The sequence below is a fragment of the Mirounga angustirostris genome, unplaced genomic scaffold, assembly GCF_029215605.1.
Source record: "Mirounga angustirostris isolate CCGP_5_RB_7025 unplaced genomic scaffold, mMirAng1.0.hap1 SCAF_7, whole genome shotgun sequence".
NCBI classification, from domain to species: Eukaryota; Metazoa; Chordata; class Mammalia; order Carnivora; family Phocidae; genus Mirounga; species Mirounga angustirostris.
Genome location: NW_026991715.1, coordinates 120,839,237 through 120,857,899, shown reverse-complemented (window position 1 = coordinate 120,857,899; position 18,663 = coordinate 120,839,237). Strand labels below are relative to the sequence as shown.

Here is an 18,663-nt window from a genome sequence, read left to right as displayed (position 1 = left end):
TCATGCGAGCTATCTCTTCCTGAAATGCCTTTGCACATCGCCCTCTTGTCTTCTGACAATCTCCTCCTCATCCCCAAGACTAAACTCAGGCATTAGCTCTGTGGGGAAGCTTCTCTAAATCGTCTAGGACCAAAGACTTGTTCTGCCTCTGTGCTCCCATAGAACTTTGTCCCGTGCTCCACGATAGATGTACTTCACAGGATTTGCGTGTATGTGTTAGTACCATGTGCAGAACTCAATGAGCTGTGTGGGCCGCATGAATTAAGTAATTAGGTTTAGCTTTAAGACAAGGCCCACTTTTTATGCTTCTTCTAAATTCCTCACATGACCTAAAACAAATCCTCATCAGTCATAGGTGCCTTTAATTAAATTCCAGGGAAGGATTTTCTCATCATTTGAAGTATATGCTGGAGTCCACATGACACAATAGAGGAAGGGAAGACCGTGCACCTAACTGAGCTTAACGCCATTGCTGTTTCATTGGCAATTCCGGTGTCTTGAAACCATAATTTGGATTTTATGACATAATTACAGAGTAGATTTCTAAATGAGATATAAATCCTTGGAGGTGACTCAAAGGGAAGGTTAGTGCTGTTTTTTTGCAAGTGGCGTCCACTTGTCCGTTGTGCCAGGCCACAAACTCTTTACAACCCTCCTCCTGTTTTAGAAGCCTCTGACATGTTCATCTGCTCCCTAATTAATATGAGAGGTTATAAAAAGGGTGGCTTTTTAGTCCTGTTTGGGTTATCCCAGCCAGTATATTTCAAAGCCTTCACACAGCAGATGACGTGATTTATTCCTAGTTTCTGCAAGGAAATGAAAAGGAATCAGTTAAAAATGTTTTACTATGTATAGAATTGTTGAATCACTATATTGTACACCTGAAACTAATATAACACTGTGTGCCAACTTTACTGGAATTAAAATTTAAAACTTACAAAAGAAGAATGATCTACTAATGGTGCAGGTTGCATCCCACATTGGTCCCTCCTCCGCACACAAACATAGTACACCGCCCTTCACTTTCCCCTGAAGGGGAGTGCAGTTCTTCCCATCTTCTTTGTGAAGTCACGGGGAGAGGAACCTAAACATTGGACTTGTTGTAATACAACCTCTGGGTATGGCAGGTCTGTTGAAGAAATTCCTGCTAAGTCCTTTGGCCTATGTTGATTTTCTGTCTTGGTGATAGACAAGAATCCTAGTTATCCCTTATCTGTGATATAGCACATAGATATTGACCTGCCCACACAAAAAAGAATACTGTCCTTCCAGCTTCCCCTGATCAAAAGCTAGCTCCCCTCTCTCCCAAGACTGATTGGATAAAGTTACCCCTGTCGGTGGGTGTGTATATCAGCACTCACTTTCCACAGAGCACAGGCTTGGACACATGGCCACCTTTGTCATCTGAGCGTCTCATTGAGATGTGACAGACCCTGGTGCTCACGTCACCTCACCTTGTACACTGTCACTGTTTCACAAGCATTTAACTCTCTGCTGTGCACCCAGCACAAGCTCTGCACTCTGGGGAAGAAGGGAATGAGGAAGATATTGTCCTAACATCAGGGAGCTCCTGTTCTCACTCAGGAGATAATTTTACACAGACACCTAGTGTTCAACATGAAATGTCCTGTCATTACACAGTTATAAGACAGACATTTCCTATGTGCACTTTTCTAAATTCTCAGATTCAAAGCAAAACCCCCATGAAGGAAAAAATATTACAACCCTCTCAGAAAAAATTCTAGACAGAGCTGACCTAACGTAGATAAATGCCACCCCACCTCTGCAGGCCCCTTGACTTTATTCTTGGGCTGTTGCTGTAACCCCTTCATCACTGTCTCCCTCCCCTCTCCTCCCCCCTACTCATCTCTCCTTTCTTGTATGCCAATGGCAGTTTTAAGAACCCAGCATATCACTCTGCTCTAAACAACCCAGATTTCAAACTGCAGACCTGTCCCAAGACACTGAAATCCAACATCCTTCACCCCAGCTTGTAAGTCTACGCTACTTAGTACCCCCCAGGACTTTGCTCATGTCATCCCATCTTCCAGAACAATCCTCCTTCCACCTCACACCACATTCTGTAAGTATAAATCCTGTCCATACTTTAAAGCTCATCCAGGACCCTTTGACCCTTGGCCTGAGACAGTGCTTCCCTTCTCCAGGCTTGACATTAAGAGAGATCATGTAATTTTATACCACTTTTAAGGAATATATCAGATGCTGCTTTGCAGTAGAGTTATTTGCATTTTTCTCTTATCTCCCCATCTGGATTGTGAACAGCTGTATCTTATTCAGAGTTGTGTAACTCGCAGGACCTAAAGTGGTACCTTGAACAGTGTAAGGAATAAATGATATTGCAAATAAATAAATTAAATGGAAGCAGCCTTAATAGCTCCCTGGTTACCTTCCCCACACTTAGCAAGTCCCACAAACACCCCTTGTCATGGAGGCTGTTAGCTGGCTGGAGCCGGCAGAGAGCATCAGATCCCCCCACCTGTGTTAATCACACATTCATCACCCTAAGTGTTCCAGCGCGGAAAGCGCGGAAAGGACTCATGGGAATCAAGTGGTTTATACTCTGAGGACAGCTTCCTTCCAGGCAAAGGCTACAGTGTAGCAACAGTAGACAAGGGGTATGCACTGACCAGAGTCTGACCCAAGTGTGCGCCTCTTTGTCCCCTCACTGCTCAGTCACACAGGATGCACTTCGTCTCCAGGTTTGGAACCGCTACCCATGTGCCTGCCAAACACCTCTGTATCGAGAAGCCCAAAGTCTCCCCCCGATGGGTTTCCTATAGGGAGCTGGTGATGTAAGTACGTTCTAGCTGTGTGGACGACCGTAACCATCAGCCCCCAGGTTCCAATGACCTTAGGTGCAAATCATAAGCCTAATTCTACTGCTGAACAGCATTGACAGACACACGTCTTGCACATCTTTCTGAGGACTTTTTCTTCCTCTCATTTTTAAGTCATTCCTTTCACTGAATTGACTGCATCTTACTCTGAAAGTGTAAATTTTGTGATCAGTGACATTTCCCCTTCAAATTAAAATAAGGAAAAAATATGGAAGTCTCACTGACTGGCATTTGGAGCATAAGTTAGTCCAAGGTTTTATGAAAACAGGCATTGTGAACATCAATGTCAATGACTGAGATCAGAGTTGCGTTTTGAAAGGATTGCAAAAGCTTATCCTCTTAGATGGGCACAACAGATGAACTGCTTAAAGTCTATTAAGTTCACGAACAACGTCCTTCACAATAATGAGTTACTTTTCAATAAAAACACGATTGTGGGACATAAATTTGATACGGCAGTTGTCACCTTTGCGGATCCTTATCTTCTGTTCTTAGCTGGACTCCTGTCTTTACCTGCTCATTTCTCTTTCTCACCTCCTGTTTTTCTCTATTCCAATGTCCTGCTCTCTGCTCCCGTATTCATTCTTGCCCCCCTACATCTGATGCAGTGGCTCTTCTGCCCCATCACCTTCAGGAGCACCCCCAGTTTTCTGTGATATGAGCAAACTCCTCTCCCTGGCATTCAAGAAGGTCCATGACATGGATCCTCCATGATTTTCTAGCCTTATCTCTCTTGTATACTGTGGACACCCCTGTCTATGTCCCTGCATTTCCTGCTTCATCATATCCTTTCCCACGGACCCCTTTGCCAGAAATTCCCTCTTCTTTCCTCTGAATCAGGAACATGCTCCATGGATTTTGTCTTTAAGGCATATTTCAAATGTCACTTTATCCCATCAGAGGATGAGGACTTTCATTTTGGAATCTCTGTAGAAAGAACTCACTCTGATAGCAAGACAGACCGTTGTAGTCCCAGATCTACCACATACTTCCTGAATGAACTTTCCTGAGTTGTATAAGCTATCTGTACCTTGGTTCTGTTTTGTTTTGTGTGTTTATCTCTAAAATAGAGATGCTGGGTGCCTGGGTGGCTCCATTGGTGAAGTGTCTGCCTCTGGCTCAGGTCATGATCCCAGGGTCCTGGGACCAAGTCCCATGTTGGGCTCCCTGCTCAGTGGGAAGCCTGCTTCTCTCTCTGCCTTCCACTCTCCCTGCTTGTGCTCATGCTGTCTCTCTCTCTCTCTGTCAAATAAATAAAATCCTTATAAAATAAAAAAATTTTTTAAATAAAATAGGGATGCTAATAGTACCTACCTCACAGTTGTTGTGAGAATTAAAAATGTTGATATATTTAAAAGAGTTAGAATAGTACCTGGCCCGTGATGTTTATTGTATTCTCTCATGGCTCTTAGTTTATTCCAACAAGTATTAGGATTGAACTGGGTGAAATGTCCTGTACTCAACTGTATGTTGGACCTTAATATCATGTCATTTGTTTCAACCTTATGGGTTCTTTGGTCTGCTTTCTATTCCCTTGGAATAGACTACTATCATCAGGGGGAGGGGCTTTATCTTATACATCCTTATATCCCACAATATCTGGGATGTACCTGGCACATGCCAAGTGCTTAATGAATAGTTGCTGGGTTTTGTACACACAAACAAAAGTAAAAAAATAAAAAATAAAAAAGCCAGGTTTCCCCCAATATCATAATTACTCTTTGGCCAGCACAGAGCACCTCCGTGCCCTTTAGCAGGCATTTATGAAGGGAGAGGGCTAAAGGTATACAGGAAGAGATATTTCTCTTCTCTGTTACTATAAACACATACCGTCTTTCCCAGAAAGCCTTCCATAGAACCTTGACTTCAGGTCATGGAGCCTAGGGTCATGGTCTGGCCTTGGGATCTGTCACAGGACATCTCTGTACCACCACTGTGTATCCTGTTGGCGCGTCAGCTGCTGAGGGAATAGTGGCCCCACTCCTGCCCTATTACACATCACTGCCCCCATCTGAGCCGAGTGACCTCCTCAGCTTTGAGGATCCGTCTTTTTTTCTTTTTTAAGATTTTATTTATTTATTTAACAGTGAGAGAGAGAAAAAGAGCGCACAAGCAGGGGGAATGGGAGAGGGAGAAGCAGGCTTCCCGCCGAGCAGGGAGCCCAATGCGGGGCTTGATCCCAGGACCCCGGGATCATGACCTGAGCCGAAGACAGACACTTAACCGACTGAGCCACCCAGCCGCCCTGAGGATCCGTCTTCATCAGATCTTTTCAGCCTTAAGGACTCATTAGCTGACAATACAGCTAAAATAAATGCACCACCAGGGGAGTGTGTATGTGCTGTGAGGGTGCGTATCTTAGAATGTGCAGCGTTTCTTTGTAACAAAGAATTTGAGCTTTGGACATGCTTTAGAGAGCAGTTCAGACATGGAAGCTGACATTGAATTTTTGACAGGCTACTGTTTATAAATAATTCAGTAAATGATTCAGTAAGTAAACACAGATTATTGTGATCCCTTTTAAGAAACAGTGTTTATGTTGGCTCTCTCTTGCACCGGACTAGTGGTAACCCTTCCTGACTCACCGCACTGATCTCCAGATACTGCTAAGCATCCTACAGAGACTATCTGCCCCCTTCCTAGCTTCTCTGAAGTAGGAGGAAGGCAGGTAGAATTATGCACTTTACGCAAGAAGAAATGGAGGTACCGAGAGAACAGCTTCCGTAAGCATCTTAACCGACCAACAGGAGAGTAAAGAAGATACTGTCAGTGCAGTGCTTTGTACCTGTCCCTAGAGAAGCAAAATAAAGCATAGATAATGCATATTAGTGAAAATTCAAATAACAGTGTTCAATTACCACAAAATATGGCCCTGGCAGTGACTTTTTTCCAGCCTGAAATACCCAGATAATGCCTACCATTAGTTTTCAGGTCTGAGTGTCCTGTTATTATTATCATACATGATCCTGTTTTCACATGTAATTGTTGGGAGGTGAGGATTCTTTTGTAAGATAAATATTAGGCCTTAAATTTTTTACCCTCCTTCAACTCCCAGCAATTTGCTAAGCCCTAATCAGTGTCGGTGGTAAGTATATATTTACCACTTAATTTACAAGAGAACTATTCGCTGTGCATATGCTTAAGCCAGTGGTAGTGAAACCTCTGGGGTGGAAAATAAGCCCACAGCTCAAGGCCAGCGTCCTCAAGTACCCGCAGCTCCTTGTTGATTGTAGACATATGTCAAGGTCTTTTATTTCTTTTGGAGTCCAAACAATAAGAAAATATTTAGAAATCTGTGGGCATAGGCCTCTAAAAGCCTTGATCTTAGAAGCAAGTAATTTTTTTTTTAAGTCTTAGAAGGATGATTAAGCATCTCCCTAAAAGTTCCTGTGGGCCTTTTTGTGCTCCATATACCCAGTGCCTAGTTTTATTTCTCTTCCAAAGCATAACACACATTTTTCAAGGATGAAATCCAAGATAAACGTTCTTTCACCCTTGGTGACCTTGGTGGGTGGGGACCACTTTGTAGACTCTAGAAAGTTAAAGCGTCCCAGCAACGTTGGTTGTGACCTTTGAGTCCTCCTAGCCTGCAGCCTTCTGATTCACTGCTAGATTTTTCAAAACCAGCCCCGTAACCACTGCTCCCAAGGGAGCTCTGGTTTCTGCACACAGGAGTCTCTCTAGGGAAAGAACCCCTGAACTGGGCCCACACCAGCTCCTACTTGTGGTGAACAGTTTTTTTCAGATAATGTGCATGTGTGCACTGAGGAAAAAAACTTGAATTCATTATGTAAGTGTGCACTGATTTTAAAATATACAAATTAATCTATACATGGTGAAAGCAGTCAGTACACATTTATAAAGATTTATGGAATTCAAACATAGGTGCCATTAAATAGTAGTTCAAGTAAGAGCATGCTTCATGGCAAATATATGCAATATGAAATAATATATATTGAAACCAAAAGTAACTCAAGAGGTGATTAATTACTAAAAAAAAACTTATCACTTAGAAAAGAAGTTATGCAACTTTCAAAGGGCTTTTTAAAATGTATGATTTATAAGAAACTGATTTACATGTCATTTGCAATCTGTGATTCGAAATAAGCTATTTTCTTTAGAGGTCAGCAGTTATTTAAACTAGGGGTTAGCAAACTATGGTCCTCAGACTAGATACTTGTTTTTGTAAATAAACGTGCCTATTTGTTTCAGATTGTCGAGGCTGCTCTGGGGATCAACTAGTCATCATGTTTGTATTGCTTCTTATCTTTTAATCTCCCATAAAAAATTATTTCCTATTCAGTAACTGACACTAATGGGAATGCAGGATTCACTTTACAAATTTACTTCACAGTCAATTCTGAAATACACTGTATTGTAAAGTAAGATTAATAGTATCTGCTAATCCACATGGACTCGTGCGTTGACGATGATGATGATGATGATGATTGGAGGTGGTTGCAGCATTGATATTGGTGCGCCATCAAATGAATGCTGAGCATCTGTAAATGCTTGGTGATGGACGGAATAGGCAGTCATCTGCAGCTCAGCTGTCTGCATGCATCATCATTTTCACATAACATTTATCTTAGGAAGAGTTACAGTCAGCAGATCACATGGTTCTAGTGTGAGGACAGACTTGACCTTGCAGGTCTGTAAGTCTTTTATAAACAGCTGCCACTGAATTCATGCTGAAGAATAAAGACAGAAGACTCTCCTGTTAGGAGATGGTGTAACGTAAGAGACTCATGCACCTGAAACCTCACTGCGTCACCACAGATGTTATGATTCAGATGCACAGCCTTCATGAGGCCTCGAGGTTGTTCTCAAGTGGTGTCCGTGTGTTTACCGCTGCAGGTTCTGGTTTTCCATGTGTTATGGAAAAGCAGCCTTGAATGCTTCTTTATTCTCTCTTACCATTCCTTAATAAATATAATTTTTAAACTCCAAATTTGGATTAATGTGAAAGCAAGTATTTGCAGGAGAGCCCATCTGTGCTCTCTGTTGTCAGCACGTACGGCTTTGTGCACCTGTCACCACAAAGCTCCCGCGGGGCAAACCCCAAAGCAGTGGAGAAACACCTGGATAGCATCCTTTCTGTGACTGAAGCTTCTCTTTTTCTGAATTCTAAAAGCTTTTGAAGTTGTGCATCTTTTGCATTAAACTCAAATGGCTTGTGTACACCTGGTGTCTTCCCTTCTAGATTGAAAGCTTTTTGAGGGCAAGAAGATAGTCTTCCTTGTCTTTATATACTCTGCCCCTTTCTTCACAATTTAAACAGGGCTTTGCACAAAATGGGAGCTTAATATTTGTTAAATGCTTATCATATGGCGTCCCAGGAATTACTTAAGAGCAAATGCAGAAGGGAAGCACGGGGAGAGATGTTAGTGTAGATTTCATGATATTTGAGTTTGGCTTCCCACCACCCCAGTCCCACTCAACACACACACACACACACACACACACACACAGACTAACACAGAGGAGTAACATAATTGTTTCCTCAAACCTGAGAGCAGTAGATGCATCTTCCTCCTCTGCCACTTTCTTTCTCATCGGGAAAAGCAGACAAGAAGGTCCTACAAAAAGATTATGCTAAGTGAAATAAGTCAAGCAGAGAAAGTCAATTATCATATGGTTTCACTTATTTGTGGAACATAAGGAATAGCATGGAGGACATTAGGACAAGGAAGGGGAAAATGAAGGGGGGGAAATCGGAGGGAGAGATGAACCATGAGAGACTATGGACTCTCAGAAACAAATAGGGTTTTAGAGGGGAGGGGCGTGGGGGGATGGGTTAGCCTGGTGATGGGTATTAAGGAGGGCACATACTGCATGGAGCACTGGGTGTTATACGAAAACAATGAATCGTGGATCACTACATCAAAAACTAATGATGTATGGTGACTAACATAACATAATAAAATTTAAAAAAATAAAAAATTTTAAAAAAGAAGGTCCTACAAAAGTCTTGGAGGTGTTTGTTCTTATCAGACAGTCTAACAAACTCTTATTGGTTTCAGTTGGTGTCACAAGCTGTGTGATGAGTACTTTGGAGTTTGGGGAGCTGGAGACCATGAGCTGTCTCACGTGGATGCATCCAGCATCCTGCCAATAGGCCACAAGCTCCAACTTACCCATCTATAAATGGAGGGGTCAACACCTATCTCGGAGGGTCATTGTGAGGAGCAGATGGGTACATAGAAAAATTCCTGGCACAACATAGGTACGGAATAAATGTTAGTTATTTGATTATTTTTACTACTGCTGTTGCTATGGTTACTACTTCTATTACTGCTCCTGAAAGAGTAGTAGCAGCCTGGGTCCCTGGAAGTATCCTACCTACCTCCTCAGCCCCTCACCAAAGCGTATCTCCAGTTTAACTCCATCTGTACTTTCCGGGGGGATAGGAAGGAGGCTGGATCTAGTATAGAATATCTCACATCGGAGTAGTATATATTTTAAGAACTAAAATTCTCACAGACTCCAGAGAATGTTTGTACAGCCCAGTTTGAGAATACTTGATGTAACAAATTTTAATGTTTGGGATTTGTCTTTTCATTGCCCTTCAGAGGCAGGGAAGCAGGGAGCATTGAAGGGAAGGCCCGAGAGGCTTGCCAAACTCCAGATGCCAGAAGACAAGACATGGGCTCCCAGGCAAGAAAGACAGATGGAGAGGTGCTGGGGAGGAGAGCAAAAGGGCAGCCTGGAGCCTGGCCTACTTGCTTCACAGTCAAGACTGGGTAAAATGTTTGGCACCTAGTAGAATATTATTCCCTTTCCTTCCTCTTTTCCCTAAGACTGTCCTCAGGGATAGAAGAAAGGAGACTGTACAGATCACTAAAATGGGTGCCATCAGAACAAACATTTTCTACTTTTCCAAAGAGAATCTTTACCCCCTACTAGAGTAAACTCAGTCCCAAGGAACATTTACTGTCTGGATGAGTCATTTGACAATAATCATGTACTGTTTTATCGGTAGGATTCTCTTATATGGAGTCGCTAACTTAAAATTGGTTTTTGCTTGAGAAGTTCAGCTCTAAGGAGGCTTCCTGGATCAAGTTGAACAGCAGCAACAAATAATATGTTAATTAGTGGTGAGGTCCTCAGGCTGGCCTATGACAGCCCCGTTGACTCGTGCTACAGCTGACCGGTGGCTGGCTCTGAGCCTTGGAGCTACAGGTCTGTGGAACAGAAAGAGGAGGAATGTTTCCCACCCTCTTTAATGCCACCTCACTATCCCTACCCTCCGTCTCTCCCTACACCCCACTCTAAAGACCCTGCCTTTCTTGAAGGAAGGCAAACATTTTGAACTAGATGACATTTTTCTTTGGTACCTCCCCCCAAACTTAGTTTTTGACTGAATAATCTTGGTTAAATCATGACAAAATAATCTCCTAGTCAGCCTCAGTGTGAGAAGCTGTGAAACCAGAAAACGAGATGTCTTCGTGCCTTGTAGACCTCTCCTTGCTGAGGTATTTATAAGAGCAGATACCTTGTTGTTAGTCATCAGTGACTGACAGGACTAGAGAGACCTCTCCAGCTCCTTTTGGAGAGACCAAAAGCCTGAGAGAGAAGTCTATCAGAAAGTTACCTGGGGCAGCGAGGCTGCTGAAAAGAGAACAACTAGGAAAAGAAATAAAATATTTCCAGATGGACAGAATCTGGAATGAAAGAAGCAGCCTTCTCAGGCAGCTGAGGGAAAGAAGGAAACTGAGCCCAACGATCAGAAGTCTTAGGAGACCAAGATTTCTCAATTACCAAAAGGAGGGAAGCTTGGCCTCGTTTGGGCTGCAAGATGAGAATGCCCTTCAAGTGAGATCCGTAGGACTCATTTGACAAAAGCTGGTTTCGCTCTCCTCTTTGAGCCCAGAATTCCCTCCTACTACTTGCCCAGCCTTGACCATCATCACCACCTGTGATAGTTCCATTGTACCTCTTAAAGGACGGCCCAGTATTTTCCTCGGTGCGACTTTCTTGAAAAAAAGAGAGACCTGGAGATAAAGGGCTGGAGGCTTCGTTGGTGCATCCAGAGCCACAGCCAAAGCCTAAAATCCTAATAGAATGTCAATATAAGCAGATGACTAACCCTTCAGCCCCTAAGATCCTGAAGTGGTGGTTCTTGATGCGTGTGTGCATCAGAATCATCTGTGGACATTTTCAATCAATATAAATGCCAGAGTTCTACCTCAGACCTGCATTGATGGAGCTCAGTCCTAAGACTGATGGAACAAATTACCGTAACCCTGGTGGCTTATAATAACAGAAACTTCTTCTCTCACAATTGTGGAGGCCATAAGTCCAAAATCAAGGTGTCAACAGCGTTTGTTCCTTCTGGAGGCTCTGAGGACGAATCTGTTCCATGTCTGTCTCCTAGGTTCTGGAAACTGCTGACAATCCTTGGTGGTCCTCAGTTTGTAGATGTATCACTCCCTTCTCTGCCTCCAACTTCCCAAGGCCTCTCCCTCTGTCTCTGTGTCTGTTCTCTTTTCCTATCTCTTATAGGGACACCCACCACTGAATTTGGAGTCCTAACCTAAGATAATCTCATTCTGAGATCCTTACTTAATTACACCTACAAAGACCCTTTTTCCCAACAAAGATCACACTCATAGGTACTGAGCATTAGGATCTGGGCATATCTTTGGGGGATAAAATTTAACCCACTACACATACATAATAAAAATAACATCGCCCCCAAAAATGATTCTTTGCACACTCTGCAAAGAACTCTGCCCTTAATGTTTGAGCCCACCATTTCTCCAGTGCTTAGGAAATGCTAGGCCATGCAAAGTTAAACAGGCTTCTTTATTGCAGAATTACTCAGATTCTCTAATCTGCTTGGGTGCATTCTGATTGTCCCAGAGAAAGGAAGAAACAAAACAAAACAAAACAAAACACCCATAGCACTTCCTGAAAATAGTTGACCAGGGGACTTCTTTTCAAGGGATTATCTATTATAGCTTCAGTGGCCACTGGTGTTCAAAGGAGCACAAGCTGAAGTGCTTGTGGCACTTCTGCAACGATGCTCAGTGATTTGGGCACGCTACGGCACTAGCCTATGAGTCTATGCGCTTGTGCACCCATTTAGAGTGTACTGATCCCTCTCCGAGTATGAGTGCATCCTTCAGTGAATATCCACAGGCGGTTCCCTAGAGAGTTCGTATATATGCTTGGATTTTTAGATGTCATCTGGTCTCTAAGCTTGCCTTCTGCTATTTTCAGAGGGATCCTGCTAAAATATTAGGATGATAGAGTGGAGAAAGGGGGGATGGAAAGGGAAAGGTGGCCAAGATTACACAATGTGCTTTTTTTTCCCCTGAAAACAGCCCAGAACACCTGAAAAAGGAGAAATGACTTCATCATTTTTATTCCTATAATTCCAGTCTCTCAACAGTAGCATCAAAATATGATTCTTCAGTAAGTTTATAGTGATATTATTTTTAAGTGGTCACCTTTGGAGGTTACTAGGGTATGTACTCATTCTAAAAATTGATACATCAAGGGAAATAAGCAATTACCTTGAATTTTTGTATGAATTGCATTTCAGGGTAACTGAATAGTTGGTGAAGAAAAGATGTTTTCTTCTTGTTGTCTCTCTCTATATATAGACAACAATTATATAAAAAGCCTATATAGAGAGAGACATTCTAGCTAATAAATATATATATATAATTCTGCCTATATATATATATAGAATGTCCATATATATATGTAATTCTGCAATAAAGAAGCCTATATATATGTATAGACTATAAACACACACACACACACACACACACACATTCTAGCTAATAAATCCAGATGAAATGGTAGGATTAGGAAAATCAGTTTAGAACCCCTAATGACATAGTGGATTTAGGCAAGGTCATCAGTGAATGATAAAATATTTAGGTGAACTCTATTCTTCGTGAGTCAGGCTGACAACACTTTGAACCCAGATCAATCTTACCATCATCTGATATTATATGTCCCTGATCCAGGAGTTTGCAGCACCACCCATGATGGATTCTTTCTCTGAGGGTTGAACTGAATCAAATTACGTCTCTAGGTCTTACTGCCTATTTATGGAAAATAGGAGGGATAGAGGAACATTTTAAATGACTCGAAGAATGCAATAAGCTAAAGGAAATTATTTTCAACCAAAAAAAAAAATCACATAATAAAAAGAAGAGAGAGGAAATGTCATAGATTTGAACAAATTTAAGAGACATTATGTGGGCCTAGTTTACATTCTAATTCAAACAAATAAATTGTCAAAAGACAATTTTTAAGGTATTTTTAGAAATTTGAGCACAGACTGGGTATTTAATGATATTGAGGGATCATTATTAATTTGTTAGGTATAATAATATTTTTTTTTAATGAGAGAGTCCTTTTAGAAATAAACATGTAGGGGCACCTGGGTGGCTCAGTCGTTAAGCATCTGCCTTCGGCTCAGGTCATGATCCCAGGGTCCTGGGATCGAGCCCCACATCGGGCTCTCTGCTCAGCGGGAAGCCTGCTTCTCCCTCTCCCACTCCCCCTGCTTGTGTTCCCTCTCGCTGTCTCTCTGTCAAATAAATAAATAAAATATTAAAAAAAAAAAGAGAAACATGTAGGTAGTTATGGGTGAAAGCAGATGGCTAAAAAAAAAAACAACAGATAAGTAGATAAGTAAAGTATGGTTTATTATTATTACTAATAATAAACATATGGTTTCACTATTGTTATTATTATTTTACATGGTTCCTTAAGCCATGCTCTCTATTTTTTTCTATAATGAATTTTTTTAAAGATTTTATTTATTTATTTGAAAGAGAGAGAGAGCACAGAGGGAGAGGGAGAGGGAGAAGCAGGCTCCCCACTGAGCAGGGAGCCCAATCTAGGGCTGGATCCCAGGACCCTGAGATCATGACCTGAGCCGAAGCCAGATGCTTAACTGACTGAGCCACCCAGGTGCCCCTCTTGCTCTCCATTTTTGTGTGTATTTGCAAATTCCATATTAAAAGTAGAGTAATCCCTCATGAACAGTCTCAATCCCCATCCCCTAGTAAAGACAATTCACATTCCCTGTGAAACCATGAAATTAGCCTTACTAGTGAGGATTAGTGAACTCTAGTGAACTCTAGTGAACCAGAGTGCTAGCTCTGAAAAGTGGGAAAGGCCCTTCCATGAACACAGCAGTTTAGAGGATTTCTCTAGGACAACCAGAGAACGTTTGCGTTCTGGCTAACTAGACATTAATGTATTATGCTGCAGGGTGTGGTCCTGAGGGTTGACGTTGAAAGGCATCCTTGGTTTCATTTGGCAAAGAAAAATAAATGGCTTGGCTAGAAATTTAAGCCTATGGTTCTAAGTCCTATTTGATCTCAATTTCAAGAGATTCCATTGCTGCTCTGATCTAACGTGATGATATTGCTTGCACACGAGCTCTGCTCTAGGTCTCACATTGGTGCCAGCATTTTCCTAGGACTGAAGTCACGTTGTAGTGAACACTGCTGTGTCCCAGTAGAGCCTCCAGGATGATATGGCTGCGGACCGTTTACATTCTGCCCCCACGCTTTAGCCTCTCACCCCTCATAAAACAAGAAATCAGAAAGATAACCAATAGGCTTTTGATTAAGTCACAAACCAAAAAGAGAGAAGAAAGAACCAATTAGTTGCTGTTTTCAAAATGGAGTATTTTTCTCATTTCTACTTTCTAGCTATTTGCTCTTGAAGCTACAGCTTGAAGGCTTGCCATTTGTAAGCCTACAGAGAACATTTGGAATATGGCCACCCGTGCCCTTGTCTGTGCCACATGGCCTGCTTTCTCCCCACTCACCTCTGCCCCAATGTCCCAAGTCAGGAGCCTAGAGGCTGAGAGCAGTGCACAGTCATTCATGTTCATATGAACTAGAGGGAATCCAGGTGATAACCAAAAATAACAGAATTTCATCTCCAAGACTCTTCAGTTCCCTTACTGTTGCTGACTGATCTCTAGGAGCCCTAGGCTCAGCTCTTGGATGTCTCAGAACCAGAGGATCACTTGTACCGTATGCATGCTTGTTGGCCTAAAAGCTATCAAAATGTGTTCCCTACTTGGCCTATTCTAAAAAGAAAAAGAACAAAACCCCATACACTCGAGAAATAATTCCTAACATATAACCACAAACCATGTACCTAGATATGTCTTCCCACCAAGTCATCCTTTATGGTTGACCACTATGTTAATCTTCTGTTCCTCCTGCACGTATAAGGTTCCACAGAACAGGACAAGGCAAAGAATGTCAAGGTTTTATGAAACATTGTAAACCAGAGGCTTTGGACAAGCAAGTGAGTGGTGCACTGGGAATGAGGTGTCTATCTCTGCCTCTATAAGTGTCACAGAGTTGACAGGTGTGGTCTCATAGCTGATGACAAATGAACCCAGCAAACATAACCCCAGCATGTTCCACTCATTTCCCATTTCTTTCCTGGCCAGACTGGCTCCATGCCCATATATTAAGAAAATGGTGACTTTCAGTCTATACCTGACAGGGTGAGGTCCCGGCATGTAAGCTAATAGGGATAAGTCTACATCCCTCATAGTAAAAGTAAAAGCTTTCTTTTCATTCACCCAGGGAAATAAGGAAAAGACAGGTTTAAAATACATTACAGTCAAGTGCCATGAGAACAGAGATTTTTGCTTTGTTCCTTGCCATGTACTTGGCACCTAGAAGTGGCCCATAGTGGCTATGAATGAATGAATGGTCCTGCAGGACAGGAATTGTCTGTGCTTGGATGAGTCCTTATCATCTAGCCTCGGAGCCTAGATAGAAAATATTGCCACAGTGTTGGTCCCGCAAACTGACTTGGCATGCTTGGGGATGCCTTGCAGCGAGGTAAATCAAGTGGGGACATCCTGGAGGTCCCCCAGTGGCCACCAGCATGCTAGTCTCCATTACCTGACCCATCCTAGATTTTTAAATTAGGAGTCATTGTGGCAACCACACCGGGACTCATGTCTCCCATACTTTCTCATACTGGGTTTGGGGTTTTTATTTTCTTTTTTGGCTTCTTGGCATCCAAAATTGTTGTTCAGAGCAGTATATTAAGACCATGACTCTTCCATTACCACACATTTCTGTTACCAACAAAGGAGGTAAATGAATCACTTAAAATGAAACAATTCCATCTTCTTTGGTACACTATAAACATCATCTTAGCTTTGACTGTAATTATAGTGGGGGATGCTGTTGAGAAAATGGTATAATTATAACATTACGGTTGAGAACCATCTGAATGGAAAACCCTGAGCTGCACTGTGCAAAGTTTAAGATGGGATTATGGTCCTTTTTTCATTATGAATGAGACTAATTAGGCAACTGCAAACAAGAGCTTTGCAGTGTGATATTAATACTATAATAAAATCAAAACCCTAAGTAAAAATGAAAGGGAAATCTGATGCTTCTCTTTATTTTCACATGTTCCTAGGAGATCTTATGTGAAAATGTAAAGTAGAGCAGAGAAGCTTACCAAGTTGCAGGAAACCTGAACAAAATCACAAGGGGCTCAGTTAGAAAAATCAGCACTCGAGCTGATTTCCTAGGCTCAGCTTCTCTCCAGGCAAAAGGACTTCACACAGGTATATCAAGTGCCTAAAGTTTTGTTTCCCTGAATATGGCTTTTTCCCCCTCTTTAATAGGCTTACCCAATGGTTGAAGATTTTATGCTACCATAAATTTTAAAAGACAGCATTCTGTCCTTGACTGGGGTGTGGATGACACTGTGTGTATTTGTCAAGTCATTGAAATGTAAACTTAAATTTGTGCTTTTCACTACGCATAAAGTATCTCAATTTAAAATTTTTTCTTTAAGTTTTTAAAGACCAGAGATTTCCAGCAACAAGAGTAAAGTAGAAAGAGCGTAGTCAGAAAACCTGGCCTGGAGTTCCTGCTCTACCATACAAAAGTCTTGAAGCCTGTTTTCTCTCTTTTTAAAAATGGAAATATTGATATTTACACTCTCACCTTTACAAGGATCAGGTATGACAACGATGTGCACATTCCTTGCAAGCGTTCTAGGACTCTGTAAATCATGAGTTCTCAGGTTTACTCTCAAAGGAGAGGAAATTATGGGTTTCTCCAAACAGTGAAATAGAGTGGCAAAGAATCTCAGTCATGTGACTAGGTCTGGTTATTTTCTCTAGTGAAGAGGGACATGGCTGGCAGGGCAAGGAAAGAGAGAGAGAGAGAGAGTGGGGGGGGGGGAGGTATGCGTGTACGTACTGGAGGATGAAAGGGAAAATAATTTGTCTTCTTGGCTTCATCTCTACTCCCGGCTTTTCCTACAGCCTTATTCATCTCTTTGCCCCAAGCCTGCAAACGGACTCCTCACCCTCCTTTGTTAATAAACATCAGAAAGCTGAGGTTTCACTTAGCCTTGTCTTCCCCACTCCCTTGGTCTATGAATGTTCTAAATGGATTATAACAATGATAAGGAGGAAGAGAAATAGACAGAAATAGATATGCCATTGCCACTGCCTGCAGATTTGGCTTGTTTCTCTTAGCTTACTTGCTAGTGTCCTCAGCAAACTATGACAAACCATAATACCTCTGGCTTTCAGGATCTTGTCTCTTAAACCTGCCTGACCGATATTTGTTGTTCCTGGACTCAGTAACGATACTCATTTTTGTCTGAGAGGTTCAGAAAGCACACGTGATGTTCCTAAAAGGTCCTTCAAGTGAGAGAGTATTTGAAAACCGAGTCTCAGGGGCGCCTGGGTGGCTCAGTTGGTTAAGCGACTGCCTTCGGCTCAGGTCATGATCCTGGAGTCCCGGGATCGAGTCCCGCATCGGGCTCCCTGCTCGGCAGGGAGCCTGCTTCTCCCTCTGACCCTCCTCCCTCTCATGCTCTCTGTCTCTCATTGTCTCTCTCGCAAATAAATAAAATCTTAAGAAAAAAAAAAAAATTTGAAAACCGAGTCTCAGAGGAGTAGCTCTTTCAGAAGTGTAGCCGAAGCCAGACTGGCGTGGCTTGCAGCCTCACTCTGCTACTTAGTAGCTGTGGGATTTTGGACAAGTCACTTAACCTCAGAGCCTCAAGCTGCTGATCTGTAAACAAGGATAAATACAACCTACTTTGTACGCTCTCTTGCTTGAAAGTGTCCACAAAGCATGATGTTCGTTCCCTTTCATTTTATTATCCAGCTCTGAAAATACAGTGGTATGGGAAGTCATTAACATGTCATTAACACAAATGAAAAGTGTATAAATATATCAAACCCAAGATCAGAGGTCCTACAGAATACTTTTTTAAAAAGGATTTAAAATTTGGAATTTTATAAATGGAATAAGGAGAATTTGTAAAAATAATAATAACTAATTTAAAATAAACAAAATACCTTAACTAATGAACTTGGGGAAAATAAACTGAAGATTACTATTCAGCAAAAGAGGAAATGATCAAAGTCAGAAGGTGCAGGGCCCGTGGTATTTGCAAAGTAATACAGAGCCATAAAACCCCATTTAAGAGGAGGCAAAGCCAAAGGGCTGGTTCTCTTTGAAGGGCTCTTGAAAACAGACATCTGGAAAATTATGGTCTACTCCCTGGGCCTTATTTCCTACTCTGGATAAGCAACCTTCTCGAGCACAAAAAGAACAGTCAGAGTCACTAAAGGAGATGAAATGATTTATCAGAACTAGTTAAAATAATTAAATCTGAAAAGCATGATCCTGGACATGGAGTAGGGCAATTTCTACAGACTTTTTGAAAATAAAGTAGCCCAATACAAGGATTTTATTTGACTGCTATAAAGAGTCAAAGACAGATGGAGACAGATTGAGAAAACAGAATGTTCTGA

At 41.9% G+C, this 18,663-nt stretch overlaps 1 protein-coding gene across 10 annotated transcripts in view; it reads left to right on the top strand.

Annotated features, from left to right (window-relative positions):
• The window catches only part of GHR (growth hormone receptor), a 258,380-nt gene that overhangs the window by 182,856 nt on the left and 56,861 nt on the right, over nucleotides 1-18,663 (top strand). The gene's annotated exons all lie outside the window — the stretch shown is intronic.